The 24,983-nt window shown below is 35.0% G+C and overlaps 1 protein-coding gene across 2 annotated transcripts in view; it reads left to right on the plus strand.

Moving 5' to 3' along the window:
• Positions 1 to 24,983, plus strand: part of LOC147070755 (uncharacterized) — a 282,231-nt gene that overhangs the window by 128,893 nt on the left and 128,355 nt on the right. The gene's annotated exons all lie outside the window — the stretch shown is intronic.

Here is a 24,983-nt window from a genome sequence, read left to right on the forward strand (position 1 = left end):
ACACATTGACTATTTAATGAGTATTCAGGTATCAATTATAACAGCTAGTTATATTTATCTAGTTAATTATAATAACTAGACAAATTTAATAAATAATTAAGTTTGGTGGTGCTTTTTCTTGAGCCGGAAGTTCATTGAGCACCGACATCTTAGCTTAAAAAATCATCGTCTCTATAATATAAATATTATTATTATTATTAAACTGGCGCTAGGGGCCGTTCAGGTCCATTGCCGACTGCACAACGTTTCTCCAGGCATCTCTGTCCAGCGCTCTCTCTTCCCAGTTGACTATCCCCAGCCTTTCCGCATCCCTTTGAATGTTGTCCGCCCATCTCCGTCGAGGGCGGCCAAGAGGTCGAGTGCCAGCTGGTGTATCCTATAGAGAGTTCTAGATCTTTCAGATCGTACAACGTGGCCCGCCCATCTGAGCCTTCTTGACCTCAGAATATTAGTGATTCTAGGTTGGTATCGGTCGAAGAGCTCAGCGTTTGTGCGGATGCGCCACCGGTGGTTCTCATTGACGGGTCCAAGTATTCTCCGGAGGATTCTGTTTTCAAACACTTGGAGTTGGGGTAGGCTGGAGAATCGACATAGATAGTGCACGCTGAACATTGTTAGTCATACGTATTTGTTTTCATTGAACTAAGAATACAATTTGTACTTTTTGTATGTATTCTCGATTCACAATACGATTATTTTAATACTACAAGGTATTAAGGTATCCTACAAGTAGGATATAAGCCCTAATAAGGTACCAGTGGTGAAGACTCCATACTAGGCGATGATTTAAAGCCTACCTTCTTAAGAAAAATATTTTTTATTTGCATATTTATATAATCACTTCATTATGTCTATATATTCTATAAAAATAATTTAATTTGACAACGAGAGATGTTGTATATGTAGGAATGTACCTATTACACATATTACAAAACAATCTGCAAAGATATAAAAAAATATACCACAGCGCGCCATCTGTATTGGCGTAAATAAATGTCGGACTATGTGTGAAGGATTTGTGATTTTTTTTCGTATGGACTTTTTGTCACGTCAGTCTATCGAAGTGTATGAAATATGGTAGGCTCCTATCGCAAAGCCTAAAACTTTCGCTTATAATATTGTTGCCATAACTACACTTTGTCGAAAATAATTAATAATTAGTAGTTTTATTAATTTAATAAAAAATAATTCTATTGCGTGTAATCGAATATTAATAATTAATATAGATTGTTTTTAAAAATATTAAGTTTTATCTAAGGATTTTTGATGTGTATGTTTTGAAAAATACGTAATTTAAACTCATCGCTCAATTTTATGTCGTCAGTGAGTTTTAGAAGTTTCATTGAATTAGTGTGTCGTTGACATTAGTGTGTACCTATTCATTAGTGGTAATATCGTATTATCTTCTTATTTCTCGTAAGTATACCTGACAACTGTGATCTTTTTGTCGGATTTCCACAGCCTACCTCTTTCCAAAAGTCACCCTTCGCCACTGCTAGGTACATACCTACTCACGTGACTAAATAAGTAACAACGGCTGATGATACATAATATTACCCTGACATTATTCCGAGCTTTAAGTCTCTTCAAATTCAATATTGATTCTCCATTAAGTTTGAGCCGATCAAACGGCCCAACGAACACCATTATTGATAGCCGACTCTGTGCCTTACAGCTATCTACTGTAAGGTAGCTAATTGCCCGAACGCGGCGCAATTAGTTATAATCCAATTATTGTGACTAAAATAATATAACACAAGCGAATTACGTCGGCGAGAGCTTTTAGAGAGGTACAGTCAGCGGAATTAAAGTACAGTAGGCAAACGTTTTTAATTAATATTTAAATAGGTTTTGTACATCACGACAAGATATAGGTTCCTAATGCGTCAATTACATTGAGCTACTTTATGAGCTGTTTGTTGGCGAATTTAATAGCGGGCGATTCAGCTACTGCGATTGTGATGATGACACACAAAACTTTCCATTCACTGAGAAGCCACAAGCCAACGACTATTTTGACAGAACGTTTTTACCGGGAGGTTGCTACTGCGCTCTACTGCGGACGCAGTTAGCCCACACGCCGGCGTGTAGCGTGTAAAGTTGACCGGCTTTCAACTTTTCTCGGTAGATTGTTTACAATCTGCGTGTTAGTTTGTTCAATGATGACACTGGGCGACTTTACAGGCAGATTGTAAATTAGCCAACAAGCAGCTCGTAAAGTAGCTCAGTGTAATTGACGCATTATACACATAACTGGTGACTACTGGTACACTTTATTATAAATTATTATTTAGAATGGCCTCTGCAATGAACCTGAAACGTTGAGGAAAGAAGGACGAAGAATAGGTACCTACATGGGACAGCCCAAAAAACAAATACAATACATTATTATCTACCACAGATTAGATAATAAATAGTATTCCGATAGGCAATATTCAATAGGTACACTACATTTTCATGGAGGGTATTGAATATGTGAGTGCCCTACGAAAATGAAACACGCATTATGCACGTGCAATAGTGTGTGTAATACAGCAATATTATGAGGGTCAATCCATTAACTGAGAGCAGTTGGCAGTATTCGACGTATGACGTATTCTTGACACGTCGTCGCTGTAGGATTGATTTGTCGAATAGACCATATGTCAAATGTTCAGGGACGAAAAACAAATTGCATTATCCTATATTTAAGTACATGGAGGTATTTAAATTGCTGTTTTTACAACATTGTATTCATTACAAAGTAATTTAAAGAAAATGATGATTCTGGTCGATTTAGATACAAAAAATCATTCTGCATTAAAAGGTCGATTTCGACCAAAACGGATATTCAACAAACGAATCCTATAGCGACGACGTGTTTAAGTTTATCCCGGGTTATTCCTTACTCAAGATCGGTTACCTGCTACTCATTGCCCGTTAGGTATTTCAGTTCAAATTATTTCTGAGCTCCTTGATTATAACAGTATCTATCAAGCAATAAGTAGATAGGTACTTTTACTTATTACAGGAATGACAAATCTTTTTATGCTTCTATGCAAAACAACTTAAAATAGTTGCAATGTTGGGTAGAGTGCTAACGTAAAGTAGATTTTATGAATAGAATATTAATTAGGTGGGTACCTAAATCTATGGTCGCCAAATTTTTGTGAAACTCTCGGGAATATTGGGGTTTTTTTAGTTGTTTCCTAAATTTTCGGAAGAAAAATTAGTCCCCCAAGTTTGAAAAAGTATGATTTCCGTCATTTTTAAAAAAATATATCCATTCGAGTGATTTTCCCCCAGAAAGCAAATCTCCATCCAGAACCAAGTCGTGAGCTTTCAGTTTCTGTACATTTTCTTTTTGGCCCTGGCAGCCATTGATATACTACTAGATGAGGAGTTCCCATACAAGTGTCATTTTAAAAATGTACCACAAAAGAAGATTTTACGAATATCGTCTTATAATATTTCCTTGTAGTTATAATGCGTTAAGACCGTTAACATGGATTCCCGAATTTCACCCGTATTGCCCTGGCTGTAAAACTAAATTTGCGTTCTTGGAATAGTGACCCTAAGGGTGCTGCAACCCAAAGCTTGCAAGCTACCAAAAATTCATGTCTGAACGGACAGAGCAAGTCGTCATGCGCTGATTATTAGTTAGAGTAAGATGCAAGCTAGATCGGGCTTACTCAGAATTATTGCCAGATCGTTTTCGAGACAAATATTAAGTGAGCTTATATCGAGTTAAGTCCGCTGATATTAAAACAGTAAGTTTTAACACTGGCCGAGTCGCTGAAAATCGGGCGTCATTTTAAGAAGCATATGATTCATCCAGTAGTAGGTATATCAATGCTTATATTGAATACATAAATTATAATTAAATAATGCTTTGAGTCAATAGTGGATTTAAGATGGATACTTCTGAGATGTTCTTAAAGGTACAAAGAATTATTGAACAAAAATAATACCTACAAATAACTGATATCTACGCTGGTAGGTGCACACTTGACATTAAGTATCTATAATTAAATTGTGGTTAAGTAAACCTACCTACTAATTATATTAAATTGTTTTTTATTTAAGAAGGGAGTTTTCGTGGCTGCAAAACATATGCATTCAATAGCCATAAATACATTTTGAAAAAAGAACTAACTCAACCAAACTATTATTTCATTTAAAATCAAACCATACAGGGCAGGGCATAGGTACAACACGGTCCACGTAAGTTCCCGCGAGTCCCGGTAGATTCCGTTAGCGCGCTGAAAATTTTTCCACAGGCGCGCCACCATCGGCGGAATAAAAATCCAATTTGAATTTCGAACACTCGCTCGTTCATTCATTCATTCATTACGGGGCCCGGCAGAGAAAACAAAAATACAATATACACCAGTTCGCGAGAAGTGATCATAAACCAGGGTTTTTAAGATAAATGTATTTTTTTTAACTTATTGATATAATCATAATTTTGTCATCTATAAATCCATCTTTGAGGTAAACAACTTATGAACATAATAACATAATTATCGTCAACTGAAATATTGAGAAGAGGGTAGATAGATGGTAGATGTCAGAATCTTGAGTGAAAGGTTTAGCGGGCTTAAACTGTAGGTAGAATGTTATTAAAATAACTGTTTGACATGCTTATATTTTTTAAATCATAATTTTAATTGAAATTGTAGACCGAACGTAATATGAAATTAAATACTGTATATTTTTGCAGTCATTACAAGATCACCTAAATACCTAATTAAGTGTGGTTTAATTTCAAGTAATTTCTTTCGACTGGTCCTACCTACCAATTAATTATTTATTCTGCATCGGAGTAATTACTGTAAGTAGCAAAATAATCACTTATACATACTGAATTAAGTATAGTATTTAAACTCTTATTATTACATTAAATTTACTAATATGACTAGTGCACACTAAACTTTGTCAGTCAAACATATTAATTTTCATTGAACTGAGACTACAATATGTACCTAGAAAGTGTTTTTAGTTTTTAGAATTTAATTAAACCCTGCGTTACCAAGCCATAATAGATAATAGTCAAAACATATTCGTTTTCTATAAAATATCTAAAATTATGACATTAAATCATAATATATTATATAATTGAAAATATTTTATAAATAGAATATTTTTTATCTATTATGGTTTGGTTTGGGCAGGGATTAATGATTTAAAAAAAACTAACCAACACCATCTGTAATAAATATTCTTAATTCAATGAAAACAACAAATAAGTGGGATAACTGAAAGAGTGTGCACAAACGCCCATAGCGTACCTAAACTTTAATGGTTTGGTTAAAGCAGGGCTTGATTGATTTTTTTAAAACTAACCAGCACTATCTCCAATTTGTATCAGTAGTTCAATGAAAACAAATAATTATGACTGACAAAATTTTATGTGCACTATTTATGTCGGTGTTATATATTGACTACCTTTACCCCTCGCCATTGGCAGATGGTAGGTATAATGTTATTTAAATAACTAATAACTGTTTGATATGCTTAAGTATATTTTTTTTTTAAATCCTAATTTAAATTTTTAAGAGACAGTTAATCTAACTTAACCTTTTGGTCTCTTTTACTAAGGTGACTATTTGTTTGTTTTTAAAATGGATATGTATCATATAATATTGCAACTGGCTCACCTTTCAGGGAGACAATCGTAATCCCCAATTCGAAATTTGAAAAACTGTAGCCTGCTGGCAGCAATAAAGGCGGCTGCCTATTGCGGCCCTCTGATTGGCCGGCATCCCCTCCCCCTCCCAGGCTTTTCCATACAACCCGCGTCGTACACCCAGGGGACCATTCAATTGTAGAGCAAGACGCGTCGACGCGAAACGCAACACTGTCGAGTGAGACAGAATAATTCGAATCGGTATGGCAGTGTGCGTGAATCGATGCATGCACGTGTACGCGTTCGAAATTATTTAAACATGTGTGTGTTCGTTACTAAAGATTTTGCCCGTCTATGTTTCAGTAATCCATTGAAACAGATTATTTAGAAACAATAACATAACTTTTCAACAGTTATCAATTTATTAATATTGTTATTTTAGTGTAGTTTTGGAATTCACGAGTTAATTTGTGGAAACCATAATTAAAACCTGTATTTTCCTACCGACCTACGTAGAGCATTACAGATGCAATTGACGCGATTGTCATTTGTTACTTCTCAATTGACGGCAAATGATGAGAATTTTGATTGAAGCGCATTGCCAGGCGCCATTGACGCAGCCGATTGATCGTTTAGCCGGCTCGCACATCACAACTCGCCTCGAGTGCCTGACCGCCATAAATCAAAACTTCCGAGAACGGGCAGCCGGTGTTCCATGATACAAACTCGCACATCTACCTAGCGACATCGACATTCGCCGCATCGTGGCTGCTCCGAACGCGGCGACAGTCTGGAGAGAAATGGCCGATTGTGCGGTTGTGCGCATGCGCGGAGTCGATATTGGCCGATGTCGACATGCAGGCTCTGGCCAACGCAACTCGACGCATGCGAAAGCGTCCCAGTTGCATCGGCGAATCTGCGAAGCTCCATTTGATAACGTTTGTTTCTTGGTTTACTATGACGTCACATCGAGGAATTCGTCGTAAGACGCATGCGGCGAGTTCTGATGTGCGAACTCTTCCGTGCGTCCTCTTACTGTGCGATGCAACTCGTCTCCCCCGCAACGTGTCGAATACGTCAATGTGACGTCATCGTTATTCATAAAACACACGTTGCCACATGGAGCTCCGCAGATTGGTAGAATGCGACTTTTTAGTTTGAAAAAAACATCTGGAGGCACATGCAACTATTTTCACCTGAAATGCAGCCCAGGTATAATACCGAAACGACAAACGTCGGACTTCGTCATTTATTTTGACTTGGCGAGTGCGACATTGTCCTCGCACGGCATTGCTATACGCACATAAGAAAGTTGTATGTTGCGCTTAGTTTTGATTTATGACTATTATCCCGGAAGAGACGATTTTCAATGTGCGACTGGACTTAGTCCACCGCACACCCAGTAGGTAACTACCTGTCCGCCACAAACACCTGTTGTCGAAGCTCAGTAGGTGTACGGTTGCTCTGAGCCTTCGTAATTTATAATTATTCATTGCTTGTTATTCATAAGTACATATGTATTATTTATTTTTTCGCCGAATTGGGTAAATGAAAATCGGGGCCTGTCTCATGCCTCCAGTGCGCCCCTGCAAATTAGCACCATTAGCAGCCAGCGCCCACCCGGCGGATATTTTAACAACTAACTTGCCCGTTGCGAATTGCAAACGCCAAATGTATATCAGGTGATATAGGTTGGTACCTAAGTAGTTCCTACTAGCTATCTATCTTTTAGCCAGATACATGCGCAGAATCTACAAGCTAAGAGATAATGCTTACTAGAAGATATATTTTATTCAATATGAGTGAGTAAGCTAGGGTGACAATGGGGTTGACTTTACAGGTTCAATTATTGGAAACTTTACGAATAGGAGATATCTACTAATTCTTGATATTGTCCAAATAATGTTAGTAGGTATGTTGAAAGTTGAATATTGGAAAAGTGGGTAACCTACGCCCTTGTAGGATATTAACGGTCCATATGCTCAGCGTAGGTCAAAATAGAGCTTCTATGGAATTTTCAGATATTTCAGAATTTCAGAATTTCCTGGATATTTCTTAAACGTTGTAGATAATCAATTTACTTATATAATTTTGAAGCCTTATTATCTTTTATATTTATTTTAAACATTTGATGACTGCATAAAGTATTTTTATTACATAAAATAGTATTTTTTTAAACCTCTCGCTCTAATGTTTTAGAATATAGTCATATTTCAGTACGTCCATGTGAAGTGGTGTTAAGATTTTTTAGATTTATTAATTTTTGAACGCATTAACAAAACCATTAGTAAAATTATGTTAACATTATATAGTGACATATTTACGATAAAAAAATATATTTTTTAATCTTTTTGATCCCAAATTTGACAACAATTAGGCATTTTGTTATTCAAAAATGAGCACGATTAACACATTTGAAGATAATTCTAAAGATACTGATTATAAGCTATGTCTTTGACCATTCAAATTTGATAAACATCATACGAATAATGATTGCTTTATATTCATTATTGACCTAAGAATAAGGTAGTATTTTTTTTTTATAAGCCATGTCTATTGGCATTTCCCAGTGGTTAAGCTACAACAGACGGCCGTAGCTATAAATTGACAAACGATAAATGAAGTAGGGAGTAAGATCACGTTAACGCGCGTGTTTGAACATGTACCTAACCGAAAAAAATATATTTTTTTAAAAACGGTATATACCTCCCTACCCCCACGGGATGTCATTGCTTCCATGACAGTAAAACGTTTTAACGTTTTAACAGTAAACGTTAAAAGGGTTTATTATTAAATTTGATTTGCAATTTGATAACGGTATACCTATTACCTACCTAATAAGTAATACGTTATGTGATTGTGGCGTGATGATTTATTGGATAAGAAAAATTGTTCATCATAATGACAAATAAGTAAGATCTTTCCTACAAAAATCCAGATTGTTTAAACTATATACCGATCTATTCTCCAAGTTTTAAACTTTAGAAACTCTACTTTAGAAATAATCATACCGGCAAGTAGGGAATCCAATCCCGAACCAAAATTCTGATCCCGGGATTTCGGGATTACAATTTGACAATCCCGGGATTGGGATTTTTTTCCATTGTTAATATAAAAATTTTATATTTACAAATAACATTGATAAAATCGGTCAAAAATAAATCTAGTATAATTTATACTATTTAAGACATTTATTGTTAATATTGTATACGTTCAATCTTGGAAATACACAAGTTTAATGGAGTTAATAGTATTGTAATATAAATAATAATGTGAATTTAATATGAGATTGCTGTTTCTGATAGTAAAGACATAATGAATGGATTAGCGAGATTTAAAATAGTAAAGCAAATAATCATGGCGTACTTATGGCCTTTCCGCATCATAAATCTAATTTTTCGACCATGTCCGATCCTAATAGGATCATATGGGCCTCCACAGAGTAGAGGTTTGTATTAACAGATTTTTTTTTTACGAGAAAGTTTTGAGTCAGCCAATTGCTCAACCTGCAAAATCTAATTAGTCAGCCAAATATGAAACTGCCGTAAAACGTATGATATCATGGTGGAATTACTTTGTTAAAAGTGCGAAGCATTGTTTTTTTCCACTCTTTCTCATTTTTAATAATTCATGTGAAAAAATAAAATGAAACGGCAACCTACACATGGGTATAAATTAAACTTCATTCAAACTCAGTTTATTTCTAATGTAGTTATTTTTTATTTAAAGTATTTTTTCTGTTTTATTTTCGCATTTATTTTATTTTCCATAAAAATTGATAAAAAAAAATCAATCCCGAAATCCCGGGATTATGTTTATCAATCCCGGGATTCATAGGTATCGAAAATAGCTCGGGATCCCGGGATTCGGGATCCCGGGATTGGAATCCCTACCGGCAAGTATAAGAAATATGGAAACTTTAATTGGATAGATATCAGATCTCTACTTAGGTATTTATAGCATGGTCACCCTTATAATAAATGTTAAAAAAACGTACAAGTAACTGTAGGTAATATCCAAGTATAACTAATAACTAACAAGGCATAACAACGTTAGTGTAGGTAGGTGTCGCTATTTCCTATAATGACCATTTATATATTAGATGTTCTGTTAGGAAAAAAATGATTGCTCAAAGTGGATAGTTGCAGAAATGTCACGTCTCTCTCCCTTGTTCATATTATATACAACGTCATTCTAAGTATAATAGGTACTTTAATACGTATTATTTTCGTACCTATTATACGGCAATATATTATGGGTTCAGTAGATAGGTAGGTATTTTCTGCCTGAGAGCAGATTTGGTGACTTAGGTATTTAATATTGGTAAAATTTGGGTTAGGACGTGTTGCAGTTTGGTGATAATTATTGGCGTATCTAATACTTACCTATACATCCCCATCATGTATTCACCTGGAGTCAGTAGAGAAGGGTGGAGGTAGGCTGTTAAGATCCACCGTAAATAGTGCACATTAAACTTTGTTGGTGATACGTATTTGTTTTTATTGAACTAAGTCTACAATTTACAGATGGTGTTGGTTAGTTTTTAAAAATCAATTTAACCCTGCCTAGACCAAACCATAAATGTTTTGGTATACTTTGGGCAATATGACACAATTGTACACACTATTTTCATTCATCCTTATTTGCTTTCGTTGGATTAAGAATACAATATATTATTACACATATTGTTGGTTCATTTTTTTAAATTCATTAAGCCCTGCCTAACCAAACTATAGGTAATAGATAAAAATATTATTCTATCCATAAAATATCCAAAGTTAGATATGATTTAATTGCATAATTTTAGAGATTTTATAGCTAGACGAGTATTTTTCTTGACTATTATCTATTATGTAGATACCTATGGCTTGTTTTTACAGGGTTTAATTGAATTTTAAGAACTAACCAATATCATCTGTAAATTGTAGTTTTATTTCAATGAAAACAAATACGTATGAGTCGTATGACTGACAAATTGCGATGTGCATTATTTATGGCTGATTTTAACAGCCTACCTCCACACTTCACGACTTCCTGGAGTAAACTAGATTTTACCAGAGAACAGATTAATAAATATAATCCAGAATTTGTTTTGAGTTTTGAATGTGTGAGCGTCTTTCGAAAATGAATCACACATTATAGACGTGCAATACCTAGTGTATATTGCAACCTTCAAATACATCAATATTGAATGAGCGTCAGTGCATAAACCGGGAGCAGTTGCCAGAACGAATGACAAGCTTAGAATGACGTATTCTTGATACGTGTTTAAGTTTACCCCATATGTTTTCACACTCGAGATCGGTTGCGTGTTACTCCACACCAGTAAAGCCGCGCCCAGACGCGCGTAATGTAACGCGAATTTGTCGTATGGACGTAGCTACGATTCTTAAGCTCATAGAGACGTTTGCGCTGATCCATGATTTTTATTTTAACATGAACACAAAGGCGCTCACAGTGGTCGTTTGGAATGGATCAACAACAACAGGATTGGCGTCGAGATCGTGTGCCGTCCATACAATTCGCGATACATTACAATCATTACATATTACATTACACGCGTCTGGACCCGCCAGTAGGTATTTTAGTTCCTATTAGTTCTGTGCTTCCTGGATTTTATTCATGCGTAGGTAGGTACTATTATAAGATGTTGTTTTTTTCAAAATTTAAATAACTCCATCTAAATAAATGCAAGCCTTTTTTTCACAAATCACTGTGGATTTACAGTTAGGTAATTTAGGCAATTATTGTTATTCCTATCGTCGAACGACAGCCCTCACCTGCCAATATAGACTACTTCCTCGCACTGCACTGTTCTCGAATGCCGAATTCGCTAATGATGTAATTTAATAACCGGAAATATCTGTTCGGATCGCTGTCCGACCTCACTGATATAGCGCCTCCCTTCCAAGTCCGCCCTTGCACTGATGATTATACCTTTTGTAGTAATAGTTAGGTTATAGCTGTATGTTATCAACTGAGGAAATAATGGACGTCTTTTCCTATACGTCTTAGTTAGAAGATTCCAGGCGGGGCGTCCATCATATTATTATGTTTATACTTGAGGTTGTATGGATACTATCCGTGGTTTTATCCATCTGACTTTCTCTTAGGTATGCTTACATACTGCAGTCTGCAATTTAGAAGAGATCTTTATTTAGCTACGTATTTTTTTCGACTTATACGAGGTATAAATGAGAACTCTGCCATTATGGGCAGTGTTGACCTGTGTGTCCCTGATAACTAGCTTAGAAATACAGAGTATCAGTTGTTTATTCTTCCAAGGTGCAGAACCAACCTGTCACTGGTACCTAATGCCAATTGGGAGGGTATTAACTATGTTCAACCAAATTGTTTCGGGTGTTGATATATTCCACCTACGTGAGGATGAGTATAGGTGGACGTTGTTTTATAAATTCTTACAATAGGGTCTGCGTGTACTTTCTTGTACCTACATATCTAATTTATATTTTTTGTATTTACATGTCTTACTAGGTATTTAATAACTCGATACTGATTTATCTCTTTTTTATGTACCTACTTAATACTGTTTTCATAATATTTCTTTGTTTCTAAATCTCATGGTGTGGACGTCTTAAGTTAACAATTTGTAATGTTTAATATATATTGTAAAAAAAAAAATTGAAAAAAAATATATGTAGGTAGTTACTAGCCCCTGAAGATTGAAGTTAATGGCCCCACCAAACCACATACGGTCTTAATCGGGCGTATTATTAGGCTCTACGTTTGTCTTTGAATCAGCAGTTTTTTTACGTCTTTGAATGCCTCAGGAGCAGGTACATAAGACTGAGGTTGCCAGTTGCCACGCACCTTACTCTACAGAGACTTTATAATAAAAGTGCCCATGGGAGAGAGGAAAACGGTGAACTAACAAAAATGATTCTAGTTAACTGGACTCTTTGCAAATTACTGTCACGTTTTGTAACATACGTACAATATACTCCACGGTGCAATGTTCAACGAACAACTCGTCATTTGATTAAATACAATACGAACACATGTTTGAAGGACAACGGCCCACGAAAAAGTGTCCTACGGTCAAATGTATATGTACAAATTTCCAGACACGAGGCACGTCAACGTTAAACGCCTCGTTCCAAGCAGTATCATTGCAAAATTATCTACCTAAAGGCTTAATTACATTGACAGACGCGCAGATCCAACCAGATACAACTATCCACGCCGACCGTCGTGACCAATGTCTTTACACTATAAGCAATTACACGCAACGATTCAATCGCGTTGGTCCTTGCTTTTGATTGGTTTAAAATAAACATAGTGTCGCTATTATTAAAAATATAGGTTGACCGAAAAGTATTTCTTCGTTAGATTGGTGGCTACACTGAACAGTTTTCCCTCGCAATTTTACGTCAAAACTCAGCTGTCAAACTTAACCTCGCAAGCGGGCAGTAGCTTCGGATATTTTCGTACGTTCTTGGCAATCTTCGCTTGAATCTTTGTGAATCGTTGCAGACGGAAATAGGATTGGTTCCAATTTGCTCACGATCGTTCACGATCCCGGAAAACCATAGATAATAGATTTTTGCAATCGTGGCAGACGATCGGGCCAGACGCAATCTACCAATGTAATTTGAGCATAAGCAGCGCCATCTTTAGATTAATAAAACCTGAACATATATTTTTACACAAGCAACGAGTGGTTCACTGTTCAGCTGTCAAATCAGATCCCAGATTGCTTGACATATTGATTCGTCCTTTCTCGTTTCAAATTGAATTATAAAAAAATCTCAAATCAAATATATTAATAAATTTTTAAATAATATACATTCCTGTTATTCATCAGCTGTCAAAGTCAGACTAGTCCTTGACACAAAAACCGGTGGTAATATCGATTTCCAAAAAATATGTAGCATTAATCTATGCATTACATTTGTAGAATGTGTGTTAATACTAGTGTATTTATTATCATGTAACTTATCTATTCAAATCAAACCCTGTGTGAACACAACAAACGCGTCAGTATGAGCACTCTGTATAAAAATGACAGGTCATCCTTAGACAACAATGGGAGAGGCGGAAAAAGTAGGACCAGTCGTTGTGAATGTATCGGCTTTCTACTTGAGTCGGCAATGGCATAACGTCGCTATGGGATTGGTTTCCCGAATATCCGTTTTTGTCGAAATCGACCACTTAATGCAAAATGTTTTTTTGTATCTAATTGGACGAGAACCATCCCTTTCTTTAAATTACTTTGTAATGGTAATGAATACATCATCCATATGCTGTAAAAATAATAATTTAAATATCTCCATGTATTTAAATAGAGGATTATGAAATTTGTTTTTTGTCTCCTGAACATTTGGTCTATTCGGGAAACCAATCCTACAACGACGATAAGTTAATATGTCCAAATATAAGGGAAGTCTAAAATCTTTATTCTTTGCTACCGTTATTAATTTCGAGCAGAAGTGACGCAATTATCCTCCCGTATACAAACCAATTAAATTGAAATGAAGAAACGAAATGTTAGAATGTAATGGAATATTGCAGAGAAATGAAATTAAATATATAGGTAGGTAAATAGTATAGGTAGGATGGGGATGGCCCGGAATGGGGATGAGTTAGAACATTAGTCAATTATATTGCGGAGCACGGTCGCTTCGTTATTAACTCTCGCGTATTCTGAATTCCGCAGGGGTGCAGTCACGACAGAAGTAAACCCTTAAATTGAATTATCGATAAAATAGTATTTAGAGCGGAATGCAGAATCCAATATTTTGATCTTAAGGATAAGTTGCCAAAAAGGATGACTTAACTACACTGACTATAGAGTTAAGGAATCCTTAACCATAGACTACTTTTGTTATGAAACGCCCCCTTCTGTATTACCATTTAGGTACCACTGACAGCTGCTGTCAAAATAAATTCGCGTGTCTATAAAACAGTCCATACACCCAAATTCATTTAACAATTTATCTCAATATGGATATTGATAGTGTTAATTCGTTTAACATGTACATGCAGAATATTATTTTACTTTTTATACGCCAGTCCGCAGAAATACAAGATGCCAGACAGAATGACACTTGACGCTAGTGTTACCAATTAAAAAAAATATATCTTGCGGTGCCTGTGAAATCACGTATAATGACTGATAACGGAAACATAAGAGTATTATAATTAAATATTAATTATGTATTTATAGTTATTGAGTTTATAAAGTGCAGTAGTCATATTTTTGTCATCGTTTAACATTTACAAAATAATTTACCTAAACTACAGGAAAGAGAATTTTTAAATATGGTATTATTTTCAATAGAAAAAACGAACGAAGCTTTTAAGACGAGGTGAACCATAGACAACATGATCTTAACTAAGGACATGTTTCTGCATATCGTCGTGGTAAATGCAATAGGTCGTATGTCAAAGATACCAAACTTTTCAGGAGAGACAAAAAACTATCCCATCTTAACCCCAATGCACCGATTTTTTTCACAAATTTATTTACTTAGTAGAATTTGTTCCCTGTTAAGACTGTTATCATCATTTTGATGTAAGATGAATAATAAGAAAGTTAGGTTGACATACAACTATTTGATCGTCAATGTTGGCCACTTTTGTTGACATAAGTCCAATTTTTATGCAAACATACTTAAATTGAAAACACTAAAATTAGGTATTTATAATGAAACAAAATATAATATTATATTAATATAGACATATTATTATACACTTGTACATAAACGTTTAAAAAGTAAGCTTAAACTAATGAAAAAGTTTTTTTTTATTATAAATCTCTGTTTAATTAGGCACTTGTATAAAAACGATTTCAATGTTTAAAAGAAAAGATTAAAAGTTAATATTCAAAATAACACACAATAATTTTTAAAAAGATTTATTTAAAAATATCATAGTTTAATTATGTATTTGCATAAAACAGAGCAGGTAAATACCTACTTAAAAGAAAAAAGAACAGTTTTAAAAGAATACTTTTTTTTAGAAAAGTAATTTTTTTATTTAAACGGTAGGTAGTATTATTTTGTTTTCTTCCAAAAATTTGTGAATAGCAAGCTGCGTTGTTCATCACTGATTGTATCGCACTTAAAGGCTATTTTTGGCCCACCCTTTTGAGCATGTCACTATGCCCACCACAACGTGGACCTATGGTCATAGAATCTTTTTTAGACGTCTGTCTATACTTGCCGCCCTTGCCGGACTCTTCATGCTTCTCAAAACCCGCATAAGACTTGCCTAGCAATCGCAGTTGAGCTGATTGAGTTGAGTTGAGCAGTTGAGATGTATCTATAGTCTAAGCAGTTGAGAGTTTTTTTTGCCTCTTCCACTCTTTACAATTATTGCTTTGCCCTTTTCGTTTTCTTTGATTGACTTGCTCAGTAGGTTCGTCACCATGGGTGTCAGACTGCATAGCAAACTCCTCTAAGTCTTCTGATGAGCTTGATTGATTTGATTCAGGTTGATACAGAGCTTCAGAGTCACTACTGATATCAGATAGTAAATGTTCAGGGCCACTTAGATGTTCAGTCATCGTCATATCACAATCTATATTTTATCTCAGGGATGATTGTGTTGATACAATGTTCTCTGCTATCTTTATGTCCGAAGGTTGCCTCAGCAATGATTCTGCTTGTTCTAAAATTGGAGTTTTGATAGTCAAAGTATTATTAACCTCAGCGAAATCGAGTTCTATTTCTGAACCAATATTTTGAAAAGTGATTTCAAATGGATGCTCTAAGACTAAGATTTCGAGTTCCGCTGCATTCCCAGGTTCAACTTGTAACGCCATATAGTCAGTGGTTCTTACGACTTCACAGGTTATTTGAGGTCCTGAAGAAAATAATCATTTTTAAATTTGATAATCGTTAATGCATCTCAGCAAAATATCATCTCCACTCCACATTTGTGGCGACATAATCTTATTTATTCTTACCATTAGTATCCGGTGAAGTAATGTTGCTGACTGCTAAAGATACCAAGTACCGCCCACACCTTCCATTAATCATTTTAATAGCTTTTTACTAAATAATTTTTAACTAAATAAACAGTGTCTTATTAAAACTGTCAATCGTGATTGGTGAACAAATAATTACTTTGACAATAAATAAATGAGACAAAAAGTCATCATCATCAGGGGCACGACAACCCGGTGTGGGTCTTGGCCTCCTCCAACAGCTCCCTCCACCTGTCCCTATCCAGTGTGGCCGCTTTCCAATTTGGTACCCCTAGAACACGGCAGTCATTGGCAGCTCCATCCAACCAGCGAATCTTTGGCCTGCCTCTTCTTCTACGCCCGATTGGATTGCCGGACATCATACGTACGTACATTCATACGGTGCACATGACCTAGCCATCGCAGTCCCCCAATCTTAATTGATTGAACTGCGCTGCAATCTTCGTATAGCCCCTAGAGCTCAGCAATATATCTTCTTCTCCAATTGGTGCTGTCCCTGATCGGTCCATATATACGTCGGAGAATTTTTCTTTAGTTTGAGACAAAAAGTAATGTTAGATTATCTGTAGAAAGAATCTTGAAAATTTTACTAAATCTGACAACAATAATGTAATTATAAAGTAGATTTTAAAAAACAGTGATTGGTAAATTACTTACATCGTATTATTTGACGAATTCTTTAGTATAAAGTCAAGAACGAGGAATAAAAATAAACAAAAACATTACTATCATTATGATGAGCTCTGACATACGACTGTTTGGCGTGACCAATATCAATGACGTGTCGGTTCGTCTTTTTGCAAGTGTTGGGATAGTCGACTTCTTATTGGTCTAACGACATAAGACCTATTGGAGATGGTGTAGATGACTGGGCTGGTCACTATGGTGCAATAAAACAAAATTGAAATTTTTTTGACATACGACCTATTGCATTTACCACGACGATATGTTTTGTGCTAAGAAAATTTTAGTTATGACAAATGTTTCTGCATTCTGCTCTTAGAGCTGCATGCACAATCTAAGATTTCGATCCTAAGGATAAGTCGCCGAAAAGCATGACTTAACTATAGACAATCCTGAGTATAGAGTTAAGGAATCCTTAACCATAGACTACTTTTGTTATGAACACGCCCCCTTCTGTATTACGCATGAGTATAGGACCGTAACAAAAATATCGATATTTTGAAGTATCAATACTTTATGAAAGATACACCGATATTTTGCTATTGATAATTTCTTTCGATAACGATGGATATTATATAATAAAATTACAAATAATCCTTCGCAAACAACCATAATTTGACAACGATATTTACAAACATGGCCACCACAAGGCGGGGGGGGGGGGCTAACAGGGCTCTAACCTGGGGGTCAATCAGATAAGTGAGATAAACACACATCACAAATTTGCCTCTAATACTAAAAAAGTCGCCTGCGCACTATTTATTTCAACGATTTTAACAATAGTAGTACGATGCATTTTTTTATTATCGTATGTCGCGATACTTGACAACTCCGCAATTCAAATAGATTTAAATTCTAATGGTTTTAAGTTTTGTACTATTCCATTTGAATCGTTTTTTGCGACACGGGTATCGCCTTTCGGCATCTTCGGCAATTAATGTCCAAAAAGTCGCAAAAAGGTTAGGTACATGTAATTTGTACGTAAAATATTTCACCGTCGAACAGTTCGCCGTGAGCTTTCTTATCGGAAAGAGATGACCGTATACTATACGGTCTCCAATTTTATTAGATTCAATATGAACATTAATTCAATTTTCATAGCTGAATATGGCAAAATTCATGAATTCAAGAATGAAAACCTAACCTAACCTAACAAATAATCCAGTATATCGGGTATTTTACAACGTTTTTCTTAGCTCGTATTCTTATTTGTCCGGTGGTTCTTTGTCCGGTACAAATATTGCAATCGATTTTTAACTAACTTTCCGACTAACTAGACATTTGAAACTTTTAAAATATTGATATTATCAGAACACGATGCCAAAGCATTTTTTTAATACTTTTAGCCATCTTTTAGTAGAATTGAATTCATTTTCAGTTAATTCTGTTTTGTATGAAAAGTTATTTCGACACCATTATTGGTTGCTAGGGGGTCTGGGGTCCTAGCAACTAAATTATTAATATATACGTGCGTTACTATGGAAATCAATATGACATTTCAGTATTATTTCTATCAAATACAATTTTTTTTGATCGTTTAAGCTAGTCAAGTCAAGTTTATATGATTCAACAGAAAATTTAAAAACGTTGTATATAAAAAGTTCTTTTCATATTGTAATTATTCAAAATTTGTTTGCTGCTGGCTTTCTGTAAAGTGTAAAACGACAAGAACCGTGTTTTATTAGACATGAATTTAATGTCAGTACTATACAACCCAAAGAGGTTGTTCTGGACGGTCTTTAATACGGCCATATATTATTTCCGATACAATATTTCACGGTAAAGTGTGATACGGTGAACGGCAAACGTACAAGTTTCCGAAAACGAGTAAAAAAGACGTCTACTTATATGAATAGTTTATTTTTTGTAAACGTGTTGAAAAAAATCATTTGCAATACACCCCTTTGGTATATTCAGGGCTGCGGAACGCCAGGCATGCGAGCTTTGCCAATATAATTGACTAATTCCGAGCGAGTCTCTACACTATACACCGCCGCTAGCTCCTGCCTGTTGGTACTAAGCCGGTGCCTACACTCTCTACCTACTGCTGCCATTTAAGCCGTCAATCGGCAGGGCTGTCACAACATTCGTGTCGGATTCGATTATTTATTTTATTCTCACTTATTTTCGATTCAGTTATATTTCAGTTAATAAGACCGTCGATTACTAGCTATTTTCTCGCTTCATTGAATAGTTTTTTAAATTTTTATTTTACTGTCGACTACATATCCGCTCTTTAGTCGTAGCATATAGGCACCACATAGTGCCTACAAAACTCCCTCTCAAACATATACTAATACTATACAGAAACATATAAATGCACGAATACACCCACGATGGCCGCGCGGCTTAGCGTCGTGGGTCCCAGGTTCGAATTCTGGGTCTGGCAAGTATATTACACCCACGATGGCGGCGCGGCTTAAGCGTCGAACAATAGCGTCGTGAGTCCCAGATTCAAATCCTGGGTTTGGCAAGTATACATATTGTTTTTCAATTTTTGTGTGAGTCAGAGTATGGACCTGATAGGTTGAGCAAGTGCCTGACATCCATTTCTCGTAAAAACAAAATCTATTAATACAAACCTCCACCCTGTGGAGGCCCATATGATCTTATTAGGATCGAACATGGTTTAAAAAAATATATATTTGCACGAAAATGCTTTTCAGGTCTTTGTGTTTGATATCGGTTTTAGTCAATGACATATTTAAATGGACAACTCACTTCATATCGGCGCGCACGAGAAATTGTGCGTGAAAGTCATTCACAGATGTATAGGTAGACGTCACGTGACCATATGACGTATCCATTTCCATTATGCGATACAAGCTTCGAGAATCTATAGTAATATAACCTTTATTGTAATGGCGTATTAGTGTCATTACTCATTGCGTTAGAAACAGATTCTAGGTTACTTACGACTTCTCGGAGATTAGACGTTGTAGATTGTGTGGGTAGACCCAGCGGTGTCGCCAGACCACTTGCAAGCAGAATGTTCATTTGAGCGTAGGATACCGATATTAAAATATGAATTTCGCCATCCGGCAGACCCGACACAAAGTGAGTGTCATTTTATTTTCCAGATGCTTCGTCCATATTAATGTCATTGGTTTTAGTATATTAAATTAAGGTAGGCAAGGTGCCAATATTATAACGCAATTCGATAGCACTTCATATAACAACTACTAGTTTAAATCGTCGTAATTTAGTAAGATTCCCGTAGCTTAATTGGAAAAGCTTACATACTGGCGCGAATCCAACAGATACGGGTTCAAGTCCGTCGGGTGTCGTATTTTTTTCTACAAAATGATTTTTTTAGTGTGTTGGTAGGTATATGAATGAAATGTTTTTAAATTATGTATGTTCAATATAATGTAGAATGTTACTTTCTCAAATCATGTGTATTATTCGATGAATAAAAGAAATACTTGTATTATTATAGTTATAATTAATTGTTTTCTAAAACTTCATAATATGATGTGTGTATCCTTGTCATTTTGCTACACATGGAAAATCGCAATACAATTTTTCGTTTCATATCAATAGTCACTTACCTCCATTTTCATAAAAAAACATTTCTTGTCCATCCTTTAAACCTGTTTATAAAATAGAAATTCTAAAGCCAGTCGCCATATAGGTACCTACCAATACTTTTAAGGCAGTTTTGGTTTATGAGCTTACGATGGTCAGACAATTATTGTCCTGGATGTCTTCAAATATTATCAATATTGAACCCGCGTTTCGTTTACGTGACTGCATATTATGAGACATTGTATATATTTAAAATGATATATTTTTAACACGTGTTTAAGTTTTTCCCATACTTCTCAATAATGAATATTTCCTTCTTGCAGCCACACATCTAGAAGATAACCCAATTCTTTTATTTTTGTGTTATTTGATATTCTCATTGTTTCTTCGACTTACGCGATCCTGTTAATCACGATGACTACATCTTTCAAAATTGATGATATAATTTATCCATCTTGTCAGCATTGTTGGCAATCACACTAGTTAGTAGCTTTTTAGAAGTTGTGCGAGTTTTGTTGTTTAGAAATCGTAGTACCCATTAAACAATTAAAAATAACTGTTAATTTGTTATTCATAGCATACATCTTATAGTGGTGAAAATAATTAAGGTCCTTCTTGAAAGATACTTTATCAGAATTTATGTATGTATTTACTATGTAGGAAATTACTTATATACTCATCTTGTCACACTCCACTATCGAAGTATTGTAAAAGCACAACGTCGCACCATTTCGTTATGTCCAGCGTCATATTTCATACCATGTCAGAGATGCAGCGTGGAGATCGATCTTGTAGCAATACTGCAGGCTGAGTTAGTTAGAAATGTTCTGCTTTGACAATGAAATTCGTCAGACTGAGTTACAAGGGCACATATGTCACAACCATGTAAAGTGTCTCGTGATCACCAAATCAAAACCAAAAATAAGTAAACAGATACTGAAAAAAGTCGTGTATTGCTGGTTCATTAATTATCATGGTTTTTTCACCACTGGATCCTGTTTATTCCTTAAGTTATTCTCTGCAGTGGCGAAGGGTGACTTTTGGAAAGAGGTAAGCTGTGGAGATCTGATAAAAAGAACACACTTGTCAGGTATATTTACGAGAAATAAGAAGATAATACGATATTACTACTAACGAATAGGTATACACTAATGGCAACGACACACTAATTTAATGAAACTTTAAAAACTCACTGACGACATAAAATTAAGCGATCAGTTTTAATTAAGTACGTATTTTTTCAAAACATTTATACACATCAAAAATCATTATATAAAAGTCCTTTTTATTTTTAAAATTCTATTTAAAATTTAAAATTTAAATATTAATATTCGATTAAACATCATAGAAATTATTTTTTTAGATTATCTAATTATTACTTATTTAGTTTTAGGCTCTGCGATCAGAGCTTACCTTAGTTCATACAATTCGATAGACTGGGTGGGGCTACGTGACGTAAAGTCCATATGAAAAAAATTGAGAATTATATGAAACATAATCCGACCTTCATTTATGTCAAGACAGATGGCGCGCTGTGGTATATTTTTTAAAACATTTGCAGACTGTTTTGTAATTATCTGTGTAATACATTCCTACACATACGGCATCTCTCGTTGGCAAAATAAATTATTTTATAGAATATTTATAATCAACTTATTATATAAATAAGTCAATATGCAATTAAAAAATATTTTTCTTAAAAAGGTAGGCTTCAGATAATCGCCTAGTATGGAGTCTTCGCCACTGATTATCTTTGTCTTTTTGTCTATAAGAGTAGACAGGTTTTTGTCATTTCGTTAATTATATCATTAATATCTGAATTTCATTGAATAATGAAATAATACTTATATATTTTTTTAAATTATTATCCTACATATTAATTAATTTCAGATCGATATATCTTCCATCGATACACAGTAGGTAGGTTTGCAATATTATCATGAATAAAGTCAGATTTTTAATTAAAATTGATATAGAACCGATTAATTCTCAACCCATACAATGTTTAAACCCCTTACTCGTGATACGAGGGTGGCGTAAAAGGTGAAATGGGGTGGCATGGGAGGGTGGTTCAGCTGGTATCGGGGAGACAGGGGTGCATGTCCACGGCAGCTAAATATCCAATAATGCCCCTTTCACCCGCCAGAGTGGGGATTAGGAGGCCAGACGTATTGGAATGGTCGAATATGGTCAATGCTATATGAAAGTCATTAGTAATGAAACAATTATTATTTCATATTCGATTACCATCATATTTTATTATTACAACGTTTTTCTTAGGTCGTATTCTTATTTGTCCGGTACAAATCTTGCAATCGATTTCTAACTAACTGTCCGACTAGCTAGACATTTGAAACTTTTAGAATATATCAGAACACGATGCCAATGCATTTTGTACAATACTTTTAGCCATCTTTAAGTAGAATTGAATTAATTTTTAGTTAATTCTGTTTTGTATGAAAAGTTATTTCGACAACATTATTGGTTACTAGGGGGTCCTAGCAACTAAATTATTAAATAATATATACGTGCTTTACTATGGAAATCAATATGAAATGACATTTCATTATTCAGTATTTCTATCAAGTACAATTTTTTTTTGATTGTTTAAGCTAGTAGCTAGTCAAGTCAAGTTTATATGATTCAACAAAACGTAGTGTGTGGTGACGATAGCAGGCGAGCCCTACCTTCCTGAATTTAACTAGATTCATATTACGCAAGAAATACATATTTATATATAAATATTATAGGTTATATTTTATACTTAACAAAAATATATAAAATAAAAATTATTATTCTCAAGTAAATTGATGCTAATTCCAGGTTATAAGACTGCAAAATCCCCGAAGGTGGGTCATTTTAGTCGTTAGTGAGTAGGTAATTAAGTACTTAACTGTATCAAAACGTCAATGCTTTCTTTACATGGGTAAAATCAAGGGCGCGTCAAGCGGGGATGTTAGGGGTGCAAAATACCCGGGCGGCATGATTTAAGGGGTGGAAAGAGTCCTAAAAACCAGTCACTAGAAAATTAACCAAAGGTACTAAGTATAAATATTCCAAGATACAAAATTTGGACTTTATCGATACATATCGATCAATACACCCTCCATCACCCGCCGTGTCTGTACAGCCATGGATTATGCACGGCCGCCTTCCACAGCGCTGTATTAAGACAGAATAAATATTTAATTGCTCAAATTTCGTCCCGAACCGATTATTTGCAACCGTGCACCTCGGTATTCGTTCAAAGTCTCTATAGGTAAAATATATCGATCTTTTTGATATGAATATTTTGATTACGTATTCGGTTTTTCATTTGCAGACGTTTATAATGTGCCACTTCTAAGCAACGCATGACTTGCCTACCCCCATTTGACAATTCACTGGTTGAGTGCAATATTAGCGTGTTTAGTGTTGTTAGGTACCAGTAGCGAAGGGTGGAGATAGGCTATTAAGATCCGCCATAAAGAATGCACATTAAACTTTGTTAGTCATTTGTTTTTATTGAACTGAGACTACAATTTACAGATGGTGATGGATAGTAAAGTTTTTAAAAATCAATTCAACCCTGCCTAAACCAAAGTATAATAGTTTTGGTATATTTTGGGTGATACGACAAAATTGTGCACACTTTTTTATTGATACTTATTTGTTTTCCTTGGATTAAGAATACATATTACACAAACTGTTGGTTAATTTTTTTTAAATTCATAAAGTCCTGCCTAACCAAACTATAATAGATAAAAAATGTTATTCTATCTAAAAAATATTGAAAGTTATGTGAGATTTAATCGCATAATTTTAGATATTTTATAGATAGACGAGTATTTTTTGACAATTAGTTATCTAGTATGGCTTGATTTACCCAGAGTTTAATGAATTTTTAAAAGCTAACCAACACTTCACTCTGTAGTCTTGGCACAATGAAAACAAATTCGTATGATTGAGAAAGTTTAGTATGCACTATTTATGTTGGATCTTAACAGCCTACATCCACCCTTCGCCACTGGTAGATACATGCGTACTTAGCCAGCGAGTTACAGAATGGAAGAGCTGGAATCTTGAGTGTATATATAAATGGTTGAGCTCCACATGTCTTGTCTGAAGATACCACTGTTCACCTCTGTCTTAATTTTTTTATTAGGTAGGTACCTAATACATTATTCTATTTTCACCACAGAACAGATAATAAATAGAATACCGATAGGCTAA

This window comes from Rhyacophila brunnea, unplaced genomic scaffold (assembly GCF_057557595.1).
Source record: "Rhyacophila brunnea isolate RB1 unplaced genomic scaffold, BYU_Rbru_1.0 scaffold_21, whole genome shotgun sequence".
NCBI classification, from domain to species: Eukaryota; Metazoa; Arthropoda; class Insecta; order Trichoptera; family Rhyacophilidae; genus Rhyacophila; species Rhyacophila brunnea.